The 13,364-nt window shown below is 36.4% G+C and overlaps 1 protein-coding gene across 19 annotated transcripts in view; it reads right to left on the bottom strand.

Annotated features, from left to right (window-relative positions):
• MECOM (MDS1 and EVI1 complex locus) overlaps positions 1-13,364 on the bottom strand; it is a 627,827-nt gene that overhangs the window by 434,999 nt on the left and 179,464 nt on the right. The window contains exon 1 of one of the 19 annotated variants that reach the window (XM_086318437.1): positions 4,960-5,086. The exons of the other annotated variants lie outside the window; for them this stretch is intronic. The gene's annotated coding sequence lies outside the window, so the exon portion shown is untranslated. Of the gene's footprint in view, positions 1-4,959; positions 5,087-13,364 lie in introns of those variants that run through there. 19 annotated transcript variants of the gene reach the window in all.

Below are 13,364 nucleotides of genomic sequence, written 5' to 3' on the forward strand. Positions count from 1 at the left end.
TATTAATTCACTTCTATAGTAGGATGGTGCAGCCCAGGTAGAATTCAATATGCACGTCATTTTTACGATGTGTACTCACTCCAGTGCTCCTTTTTGTAAACATTTTGTCTTGCCTACCCTTTTTTCACAGCCATCTATACTAGCTGGTTTGTTTATACTTTGCCCATTATTTGTTAATGGCTATTAATAACAATGTGTGCTCAGTCATGTCTGACTTTGCAATCCCATGGACTGTAGCTGCCAGGCTCCTCTATCCATGGAATCTTCCAAGCAAGAACACTGGAGTAGGTTGACATTTCCTCCTCCAGGGGATCTTCCTGACCCAAGGATAGAACTCTCGTCTTTTACATATCCTGCATTGGCAGACAGATTCTTTACCACTGGATTATGCATTAACAATTATTATGGAATGTTTCAGATTGACCAAATAATTGAATCTCACCTATAGAGTTTGTGATCTCAGGCAAGTACCTCCTACAATTCAAGGTATGACCACATCAAGCAAACTCATGATACAGTCATGTCCAGACAAAAGGTTTTACAATTCACCAACTTTCAAGTTGTTCCCTAATTGCAAAGGCTTAATAAGCCACAGAATAGTACCCAATGCCCACTACTTCCCTACAGTTGTGTTTACTGGGTTAGGATATTCAACAGACTTGAATCTTGTGGTATAAGATACTGTACAAGAGAAGGGATGCCAGCTCCTGGGCTGAGCCAGCTTCCTATTTCAAATAGATACTTGTTCAGACCTTACTCTACACAAACCATACGGATTGTCTCCATGGTACCACACTGGTCCATTTTACAATCTAGAGAACATAAACTAACCACATGGAGCCAACAGTCAGTGATGCTGAGCACAACAAGACTAGGCAATTCTATGATGTGACAATAATGTAGCCAACAATTTGTTTCTGCATCTAGCATCACTCTTTCAACAAATATTTGTTGATCATCAATAATACGCAAGTCACTGAGCTGAGTGTGGGTGACAGAGTGATGATGAAACATAGTTCCTATCCTCACCAATGTTTTAGCCAGAAAGAAAGACCAGATAATTGATTAATCATAAATGTGATAAGTAGCAGGACAGAGGGGTTTCCCAGATATTGCTATGGGTAAAGAACTCACCTACCAATGCAGGAGACATAAAAGATGCAGTTTCCATTCCTGAATCAGGAAGGAAGATCCCCTGGAGAAGGGTACAGCCACCCACTCCAGTATTCCTGCCTGGAGAATCTCCTGGATAGAGGAGCCTGATAGGCTACACAGTCCACAGGATTCCAAAGAGTCAGACACTACTGAAGCAACTTGTCATGGCATGGCAGCAGGACAGAGGGCTTCCCAGGTGGCACAGTGGTAAAGAATCCACCTGCCAATGCAGGAGATGCAAGAGACCCAGGTTTGAACCCTGTGTCGGGAAGATCCCCTGGAGAAGGAAATGACAACTCACTCCAGTATTCTTGCCTGGAGAACACCATGGACAAAGGAGCCTGGCGGGCTACAGTCCATAGAGTTGCAAAGAGACACGACTGAGCATACACGCACAGCAGGACAGATGCTGAGAAATCTTTCAAGCAACCAACAGATGTAACCTAGGCTGGGGTCTCAGGCAGGAAGCAACAATTAATGTAAGTAGGAATTAAATGGGGATTAGCCCAATACATAGAGTGTGACTGTGAGGGGACAGGAGAGGAAAGGAGGAGTCTATGAGGAGTACTTCAAGGAGAGGTAAGAAGCCTGTAAGGAGGAACAGAGTTTGGGGTGCTGGAGGAATGAATGAAGTCAGTGTGCTTGTGGAAGAGTCCAGCCAGTGGGGGAAAGACTGACAAGGTCCAGACTCTGTTAAAGATGGTGGCCTCACATACCACTGCAATTAGAGAAAGCACTGCAAGTAAAGCAAAGCAGACACAGACTAATATGTCTGAGCAGCAAGGATACAATGAGGAATTAAAGGTCTCATTTTCAGATTTCCTCTTCCCTCGAAAAAAAATTCTGCCTGATTCTAGAGGACAAATTTAGAAGGCAGGCACATTTGATCATATAACACTAAAAACTATATCATCCTAAATTTCTTCTAATTTTTCATGGCCTTTTTCTTACAGGGATTTCCAAAGCTCTTTGCCTAGAGGAAGGCAACTAACATATAACATACAATTAAGTCTGGGCCAGGCAGTGTGTTGGGTACTTTTTAAAAATCATTTACTTATTTATTCATCCATTGATTTATTTGGCTGTGCCAAGTCGTAGTTATGGCCACAGGATCTTCGATCTTTAGTTGTGGCATGTAGGATCTGGTTCCCTGACCAGGGATGGAATCCTGGCGCCCTGTATTGGGAAGCTGGAGTCTTAGCCACTGGACCACCAGGAAGTCCTACTGGCACTTTTTAAATACATTTTTAAATTTTAATCCCCACAAAATTTTCAGGTAAATCCCCCATTTTTCAACCCAGAAAACAGAGAGTGGGTAAATTGTGCAATTTCAGAAAACTACCAAGAGGCCTGAATCCTGGTATCTGTCTCCAAAGTCTACACACCCGCCACAGTAAAGACAAAGGCCTTTTTCCACATTGATCCACCCACCAGTCAAAGTGGAGTCATCACTTTGAACTCTTGATACGAAAAAATATGGCGGTGGTTTTATGGAGGTTGCCAAAGACTAACACATTGAAATATGAAGAATTCAAATCTAATTATATTTTTTCAGGCAAGTAAATGCTTTCCTTTCCTTCTGTTTTCCCTGAAATGGTTTCTTTTTCATATATACTGTTCCATGAACCATCTCTCATCCTGACCTCCACCCCAAACTATTGAGCTTTCCCCTCTAGCTTTCCTTCAACAATCTGGCTTCTTAAGGGCTTTCGGAAGGTTTTGCAGTGGAAGGGAAGATCCTTTATCTTCAAGAAGATGGTCCTAAGGTGTGCAGCAATCTGGCAGTTCTAGGCTATCTCTTCAGTGCTGTGCTTCTGTCTTACTTGTTCTCAGTTCACTGCCTAAGCCCTCCCCCTCTCACCATGGCTACTCCCATCCTCCTGCATCCGCTTTCCAGTTTCTGTCTTTCTCGTCTTTTCAGTCACTTTGTCCACACCTCTCAGGTTTATATAAATAAACTGGTCTTTCATAGACATCGCTGGTCATTTTCCTTTCACCAGTCACAGTATGGGGGCCTCCAGTGTTTCCCTGTTGTGTTTGTCAAGGCTAGCTGGTGATAGGATTCTCTGAGCCACAGAGGTGGATGATTCTTGTTCCTCAAAAAGGAAAGGAAGGAAGATGAGCTATTTCTGAGACACATACAGGAAGCCTGTACTTTCCAAGAGGCTGCTCTGTACAAGATGAAGTGGTATATTTGTGTGTATGTGTTTTTCACTTCTATGCTTGCAAAATGTCAAAGACCAGTACCTTAAGGACTGCATCTTCTGGGTGTTTATGGGGGAGAGGGGGGACGTGCATGGGAGATGTTATTTGGTGGTTTTCATTGTTTTATTTTTCTGTTTTTGTTTTGCTTTTGCTATCCTCATTAATACATATAGTACAACTTCCTAAAAGATTTTTCTGTACATCACAAGGTAACTCCTCTTTAAAAAACACACTTTACTGTTATAATGAGGAAAAGCAATAAAACTTTATGAAAACAAGCAAATCCTCCCCTCTCAAAAAAAATTATTGCCTTAGGATGGCAGAAAATATTATTTTTTAAAAAATTGAAAACTTAAGTTCAGCTCAGTTCAGTCACTCAGTCATGTCCGGCTCTTTGCAACCCCATGGACTGCAGCACTCCAGGCTTCCCTGTCCATCACCAAGTCCTGGAGTTTGCTCAAACTCATGTCCATCAAGTCAGCGATGCCATTCAACCATCTTATCCTCTGTTGTCCCTTTCTCCTCCTGCCTTCAATCTTGCCCAGCATTAGGGTCTTTTCCAATCGTCAGTTCTTCGCATCAGGTGGCCAAAGTATTGGAGCATTGGCCAAAGTATTGAAAACTTAAAGCTGAACACAAATTTACTAATGTGTTGTTACTGTTCATGGGTATTGGTGAATTTATGATTTTCAGCTATGTGTAAAGGCATATTATATTGGGTATTATAAACAATTTTGAGACATGTTGAGATAGACCATTAAAAAATTTTTTTAAAACTCTGAACATTGTTCACAATGTCCAGAATAAAATTTGCCTATTCCAAAACTTTGATGATAAATATGTTACACTATCCCAATGACAAATTAACTTTATATATGTATATATACATATGTATCATTATAATATTATATATCATATTATATAATTTATATATTATATATTGTATTACTCATTTATATATAATATCATACATATCATCAATATGTTTCACTAATTTTTTGGATATTTCCCTAAGTAAGGCAATCTCTGATACCTACTGAGTAAAGACAACTCAAACATTATTCGATAAAGGCTAGAATGTGACATATAAGCTTTTTATTTAAATTTATATGGAGAAGACAAGTTCATTCTTGACTAAGTAAAAGTCAATCACCCTAATACCATATCTTGAAAATCTACCTCAACTGTGATTCCCATGAGGTATTAATTGTTTTTGTTTGTTTGTTCTTTTGTTACTTTTTTTGAGGGAGGAGAGAATTTTTTAAAATTTTAATGATTTAAAGAGGAGGAGAAATTTTAAGCATAATTCTTGAGATCACACTCTGAATAGGGAATTGATTGACTAAAGAGAAGGCACTCTCCCTGGAAATTCAACATTAATACTTCATACATACACGTCAAGTGCTTCATTACATTTTCAGTCACTGTAAAGTAAAAGTTTCTCTTACCTCAACACTGTTTTACTCTGAAAGAGAAGAGAAGAAAACCCTGAGAAACAAAAGTCCAAACCTCACAGCCTGGGCTTCTCCCAGAGGTAAGGGCTGCTTACAAAGGAAGCTCTTATAAAGAAACTAAGATGCAGAGGGGAGTTTTACTCACCAGTGTCATTCACCACCAGGAGGAGCGTTGCAGAACTCTTTCATAGCAGAGTTTACCCCATCTGCTAACAAGATGAAGTCATTCATCGAGAACTCAGTACTGGGTGCATTCTCGGCAGTTCCTATTACTAAAAAAGCAGTAGCTGAACTGAAAGGAGGAGGAATTCCCATTAATCTACTCTGAAAAGACTCTTGATTTCTTATTTCTGGAGAACAACACAGTGATATGTTACATGTTTTAGCCCTTGATACCCAAAACATTTAAATTGATAGGCCTTTTAAATCTGTGGCCATGAACCGGGGACTTGTCAATATTTCTAATGGAAGTCTCCAAAAGTACACAACAATACATATATCGACTTCTTGTTTCAATGAGTATCAAGATTAATTGTCCCTGTAAAAGTAAATAAATATTGACAGAAGTTTCACTTTGGTTCATATTTTCCACTCAGGTCAATAAATCTTGGTATTCACCTCAACTGAAGTCAATATCAAATGATTATTAATTCATGGTATACTCAACTAGCAGCCAAAACTACAACTTAACATATAGGAACATAGTTCCTCAGACCAATTTATGTTAAAAACAAATACACAGAGTGAAAAATCACTGAATTGTTTCATATATTTAATGGGAATAAAAGGACAACCTATAATCACCAGTAACATTAATCTGTTGTTATTCTATTCTATTTGGATTTGTCTAATACACAAAAAGTGATTCCTTCTATCTTACAATTTTACATTCTGTTTCTTTGCTTATAAATCCCATTCCTGCTTCCACTTCATGGTAAGGTTTGTATATAGATAAATATTTACATAATAAAAATAAAAGGCAGGAGAAAACCTTTAAAGGAAAGAAAAAAGAGAGGAGAAAAGAAAGAGGAAAAAGAGCTGAAGGAGGAAGTGAAAGAAGAGATTAGTGACAAGAACTAAGATATTTAACAAAATAAGAAAGGAGAAGAATAGAACCAGGAGGAAAAAAATTAAAATATCACCACTGATTAGCTGTGTATTTTCATAAAATTCAACAGAAGGAAATTTATTTCTTTCCAATATTCTTCTCCATTTATAAAGATGCTTTCTGCCCAACTCTAATGCTTTAAACATCATAAATATTATAGTTTTTCATTCAATATCGAATATGCAAAAAGCTATTAACATATAAATAACTCAAAGAAAATTTAAAGCAAATATTTTTACACAGTTAATTTAAGACAAGTTCTTTATCATTCTCAGGGACTGAGTCATCTCAGCTAGTAATAGGAAAAATAATTAAATGTTACTAGTAGGCACAGGGTTCATAGGAAATTATGGCACTTTTTATTTCCTATGAAGGTGCACTAACATTTGAAGACAGGCTGCTTGGAAGAAATTGCTCATCAACACTAGAAATTGGCAAGCATATCAAAAGTTATTGATCTTCACACTGTTCGAATCTAGATATATCTGTAGTAAAGCAAGCACCAACTAAGCCGGAAAACATAAGCTATTTGATATTACCCAGGAAGGGCATTGCCCATTAACTGGGTTTTAAGTTCACATTCCTGAAGCACAGCATTTCTGATCTTCACTGCTGCTCCTTTAAGTCAAAACAAGGTTAAAAAATCTGTCTCTGCCCTCAAATTTTGATATTAGTCAAAACTTTCTGATGGTGTTTATATTAACTAAGTACATTCAATAAATTATTTTAATGCAAATTTACCTTAAACTTCATATATATCCTAAGAATTATGAGAAATTCACTAGCTTAAATTTACCAACCAAAAAGGAGTGATGGCAACTTAGAAAAAAGGGTACAATAAAATATATCTGGATGTCTAAGATGATTTTTGGAATCATTAGGAGGATTTTGGAGGTGAAAGAAAACGAACATCATCTCACCCAACATCTATCTTCACTTTAAAAAGTGGCAAATCAAAGCAAGAAAGGAGATACTTAGCATATCAGTAGCAAAGGCAAAATAAGAACCCAGTTCTATTTTACTAAAAAGGCCATGTAAACAGATCCACTTTCTTTGCTTTTCAAAAGCTTCTAAAAGGCAATTTGGCAATGAAATATATAATATCACAAATAAGCAATATTTCACTAATATCCCCTTATAGAGATGGCTTTGAAATGTGTAAGATTTTCAACTGAAGCACAAGTTCGGTTCTTTCCCAAATATCTATACTGTCCCAGAAACACAAGTTTGATGTGGTTTTAAATGTGTAAATATGAAGAGCTTAGGAACACAAAGCGATAAACTCTCCCTTTGTGCTTTTTAATTACTGTTTAACATCAAACCAACCAATCAACCAACCAAGAATAAAAATAAGATGACATTGAGCTGAAAGCACTTCTCTAAGATGCCTAATTTGTCTAAATAATAGTAAAATTTAACCAAGGAAAGGAGGGTAGTTAATGATGAAGCAGCACATGTAAAAGCATTGAAACAAGAGAGCTCATGATCTGTAACATAAATGATCAGTTCTTCAGCTTAAACATGAAGTGTCAATGAGAGAAAAGTGAGCACTGAGGTCAGAAATGACAAAGCAGGGGCCAGTTTTTCAAGGAGTTGGAGTTCATTCTGTAGCTTCCTGGTAAGCCACTGAAAGGTCAATACAATCAGAATCTCCTTTAAGAAAGATCATTTGACATCAGTGCTAAACGTATGTGGGGGGGGGGAAAAATGATCCCAGGTACATAAAGATCTGTTGAAAAAAAATTTGATCATCCAGGAGAAAAACAGAACATCTGGATAACTAACAAATTCGGGATATAAAGAAGAAAAAGGCTATTTTCTGAAATTTAGGCTTGGAGTAGAGAATGAGAAATAGCTTATGAGGTCAAACATGAATTCAGTCTGGAATTCTCATACCGCAGAAACAAATGCAAAACTGTTCCGAAGCAGCATAATCTAAACATAAAATCTACAAGATTCCCTCAGATAAAGACGTATGAAAATGAGCCCATAGCCCCAAATTACAAAACATATAAAGAAATATTCCTTCAGAAGAGAGAATAAGCAGACACAAGGAACTTTAGGATTCAACATAAACCAATAGATCTGTAGAATAATCTGAAGGAAACTATAAAACGAACTTATTAATTAAAGCTGTAAAGTAAGAATCTAAAACCAAAAGAAAGAAACAAGATATTACTTTTCATGAACAATTTATTAAAGAAACAAGCAGAATTGATTTTTTAAATGTAGCCACTATAAAGAAAACATCAATAATTGAACTAAACAGCAGGTTGGAAACAAACTGAAGACAACAGGATGGAATGCAATGCAATATAGACCTCAGGAAATCTCCCAAAATGAATCATGAGTTGAAGAGAAAAATATAAATGAAGAGCTAAGAGATATCAAGGACAGAATAAAATGGTCTAATATAGGACTGCTATGCCATGCTACAGAGAAGGCAATGGCACCCCACTCCAGCACTTTTGCCTGGAAAATCCCATGGACGGAGGAGCCTGGTAGGCTGCAGTCCATGGGGTCGCTAGAGTTGGACACAACTGAGCGACTTCCCTTTCACTTTTCACTTTCATGCATTGGAGAAGGAAATGGCAACCCACTCCAGTGTTCTTGCCTGGAGAATCCCAGGGATGGGGGAGCCTGGTGGGCTGCCGTCTATGGGGTCGCACAGAGTCGGACACGACTGAAGCGACTTAGCAGCAGCAGCAGCATGCTGTGCTAAGTCGTTTTAGTCATGTCTGACTCTTTGTGACCTATGAACTATAGCCCACCAGGCTCCTCTGGCCATGGGATTCTCCAGGCAAGAATACTGGAGTGGGTTGCCATGCCCTCCTCCAGGGGATCTTCCTGACCCAGGGATAGAACCCATGTCTCTTACATCTCCTGCATTGGCAGGGGGGTTCTTTACCACTAGCACCACCTGGGAAGCTCAACATAGGACTAAGACTTGTAAAATAGCTTGAAAGATATTTCAAGAGATGACAGCTAAGAATTTTCCAGAATTCATAAAAGACATGAATTGTCAGATTCAAGCATCAGTAGAAGACCCAAGTAGAAAAAGTCAAAATAATTCTATATCTAGACACATTGTAGTAAAACTATGGAACACCATAAACCCAAAACACATAAAGACAACAAGAAGTTATTAGGGAGAAGTCAAAAAAGCAAATTACTACAGAGAAACAGCAAAGAACTGACAACAAGATCCTGAACAACAGAAGCTTTAAGAAATGGAATAATAGTCAGTGTACTGAGAGGAAATAACTGTCTACCTTGAATTGCACGATCCGAAAAACTGTTATTTAGAAATGAGAGTAAAATACAGACATATTCAGACAAAGCAAAGGAAATTTACCACTCACAGAACATTGCTAAAAGAATACTACAAAATATACCACAAGAAAAGTCATACTGAACTCAGGAGGAAGGAATAGAATACAAGGAGCAATAGTGAGAAAATAAATTGGCAAATAACATGTATACCTCTAAATCATCACTAACTGCATCAGTAACAATGACTCATAAGTATAAGGGGGAGCAGCAATTAGCATGTAAACCAAGGGGCAGGGACAGTATAAGTGTACCTGATCTACAGTTCTCACACATTTCAGAAAGGGAGTCAATGTTATTCAAAGCGAGAGTTTGTTAAATTTGCGTCATTTCAGAAAGGGAGTCAATGTTACTCAAAGTGAGAGTTTGTTAAATTTGCGTATTAGATATGTATTAGTTTCTATTAACAGAATTTAATAAAGAAGGAGGAAAAAGAAAAAATAAAATTCAACAGGAAGTAAGAAAGAAAGAGAAAAAGAAATAAAGGGGGGAAAAGAAACAAAAGCAAGACAAATACAATACAGAAAATAACATCCATCTTGTTTAAATCCAAAGGAATCCCTAATCAGAATAAATAATAGATAATCAGACTAGATAATTGACTAGAAGAAAGAGAATGATAGATTCTATTTATGAAATAAAGTCCTGCCACATGTTGGATTTTACATATGTTCAAAAGAGAAACATGCAAAAAGAACCCTCAAAAAGTCTAAAAATAAGTGGATAAAAAAGATACAACCAAAAGAAAGTCAAAGCAGCATTATTAATGTGAAACCAAGTATATTTCAGTGAAAAAGAATATTATTCCCCAATTATTACAAAATGACAAAAGGAAAACTTTACTGAGAAAATACCGTATTTTGGATTTGTACAGCTGCAATCCATGGGGTCGCAAAGAGTCGGACACGACTGAGCAACTGAACCACACCAAACCTCCAAAAGCATGAAACAAAAATTGGTAGAATTACAAGTTCTTTATTAGTAGCTAATAAAGAAGACATCAAATTGATAGGAACACATAGGTTTTGACCAACATAACTAATAACTTTGATAGAATGAATATATAGAGAGCCTGTATCCAAAAATTATTTTCTCAGCTCATATGAAGTATTTCTAAAATTTGTCATATTTAACCATGAAAATCACAGCACAATTAAAATCAGTAAGAAAAAATATAGCAAAAATCATATGTTTAGAAATTTTAAAGCATATCAAATAATACTTGGAACCAAGGGAAATCATGATAGAAATTATAAAATATTTTAAACTAAATAATCTTGAGAATATTATATATCAAAGCTTATAGAAAGCAGGTAAGCCAATATTAGAGGAAATTTAGTCTTAAATGTTTATATTACAAATGAAGCAAAATGTAAACCAATGAATAAGGAGTCTAGTCAAAAAGTTAGAGAAAGACCAGCAGAATAAACAAAAATTTTTAAAGAAAAAGGAAAGCACCTATAAAATCTAATAAAGTAGACAAAATTTTGGCATTTTGATTAGTAAAATGAAAGACATAAATAAAAATATTATTACTTTAATGGGAAACAGACAGAGAAACACAAGAGATTTTAAGTGCTTAAGCAAATACTAGGAACAAATTTTTGCCAATAAGTTTGAACACCTAGACAAAAAGAATAATTTCCTAGAAAGACAAAACTTATTAAAGTTGATTCAGGAAGAAAAAACAGAGCTGCAATTACATTTGCACCAACTTAACATAACCATTAATAAACTGAATGTATGCATGAAATTGGATTGAATGAAGTGTGTAATTAGGTCCCAAAATATATCAACCTAGTATTAAGGAGGATTTCTTAACAAACTTCCAGGTAACTAGTAATTCCATCTTACAGAAACTATTTCAGAGAACAGATGGAGAAAGTGGAAAATCAAATCATATTAAGTACAAATATAGCAGAATATCAGTATTTTGTGAAGCTTTGACAAACTGCTCCTAAAATTCCTCTGAAAGAATAAATGACTAAGAACATTGGGAAGAAGATGAGGTAAAGACTTTCCATAAGGTTGTGGCAACTTAAAAAAATCAGTGTTAGTGGTATCAGGATAAAGACAGAGACCAAATGATTAGAATAAGACATCTCGAATAGATCCACATGTTTGTGGGAACCTGGTATATGACAGAGTTGGCATTAAAAATGAGTGGAAGAAAGATAAATTGTTTAATAAATAAAGCCAAAATCTATACAAAAAGAAAAAGAAAAAATAGAGCCTTATAGAAATTCAATCACTGCCATTAGGAGTATGAAAGGTAAAAATCATAAGATGAAATTAACTCCCAAAGTTTAAAACACACATAATCCATGACCTGGCAATTTCCCTTCTAGGTATTTACCCTAGAAAATTCTCATACCTGTACACAAGGCAGTCCCAACGAGATGTTCAGTACAGCACTGTTTGTGATAGCAGAAAAAGCAGAAACAACCCAGTTCTTTCTAAGAAGAGGAACAGAGAATATTGGAAATAAAAGCAAAAATAAACAAATGGGACCTAATTAAACTTAAAAGCTTCTGCACAACAAAGGAAACTATTAGCAAGGTGAAAAGGCAGCCTTCAGAATGGGAGAAAATAATAGCAAATGAAGCAACTGACAAACAATTAATCTCAAAAATATACAAGCAACTCCTACAGCTCAACTCCAGAAAAATAAATGACCCAAACAAAAAATGGGCCAAAGAACTAAATAGACATTTCTCCAAAGAAGACATACAGATGGCTAACAAACACATGAAAAGATGCTCAACATCACTCATTATCAGAGAAATGCAAATCAAAACCACTATGAGGTACCATTTCACGCCAGTCAGAATGGCTGCGATCCAAAAGTCTACAAGCAATAAATGCTGGAGAGGGTGTGGAGAAAAGGGAACCCTCTTACACTGTTGGTGGGAATGCAAACTAGTACAGCCACTATGGAGAACAGTGTGGAGATTCCTTAAAAAACTGGAAATAGAACTGCCTTATGATCCAGCAATCCCACTGCTGGGCATACACACTGAGGAAACCAGAAGGGAAAGAGACACGTGTACCCCAATGTTCATCACAGCACTGTTTATAATAGGCAGGACATGGAAGCAACCTAGATGTCCATCAGCAGATGAATGGATAAGAAAGCAGTGGTACATATACACAATGGAGTATTACTCAGCCATTAAAAAGAATACATTTGAATCAGTTCTAATGAGGTGGATGAAACTGGAGCCTATTATACAGAGTGAAGTAAGCCAGAAAGAAAAACACCAATACAGTATACTAACACATATATATGGAATTTAGAAAGATGGTAACAATAACCCTGTGTACGAGACAGCAAAAGAGACACTGATGTATAGATCAGTCTCATGGACTGATCTGTGGGAGAGGGAGAGGGTGGGAAGGTTTGGGAGAATGGCATTGAAACATGTATAATATCATGTATGAAACAAGTCGCCAGTCCAGGTTCAATACACGATACTGGATGCTTGGGGCTGGTGCACTGGGACGACCCGGAGGGATGGTATGGGGAGGGAGGAGGGAGGAGGGTTCAGGATGGGGAACACACGTATACCTGTGGCGGATTCATGTCAATATTTGGCAAAACTAATACAATATTGTAAAGTTTAAAAATAAAATAAAATTTTAAAAAAACAGAAGAGGAACAAATTAATCAACTGTGATTGGAATAGAATGGAATGTTATACTATGGTTAAGATGAAAAAACCTGTTGCACTTTTATCAGCATGAATTAGTCTCAAATACAAAACGTTAAATGAAAAAAACAAACGGAAGAATGATGTGCATGGTATAATATCTCTTCTGTACATTTAAAAACATAATAAAAGATCATGTGTAGTTTATGGTGGACGTATGTAGGAAAAGTACAAAAATGAACATGGAAATATCTCACCCCAACTCCAAGATATCAGAGAAGTGGGCCTCTCACTACATCTCAAAAGTTTTGTTTCTTTTACAAAAGAGAGATCATTAGCAAATATGCACAATGTTAATATCTAAAATATAGATATTTTATCCTATTATTTTTCACATATTTGAAACATCTCATGATTAAAATAAAATTAATTATTAAGAATATATAACATGAAAAAAGAAGA

The sequence above is a fragment of the Bos grunniens genome, chromosome 1 (assembly GCF_055505025.1).
Source record: "Bos grunniens cultivar Pamir isolate PY7600 chromosome 1, Bosgru_T2T1.0, whole genome shotgun sequence".
NCBI classification, from domain to species: Eukaryota; Metazoa; Chordata; class Mammalia; order Artiodactyla; family Bovidae; genus Bos; species Bos grunniens.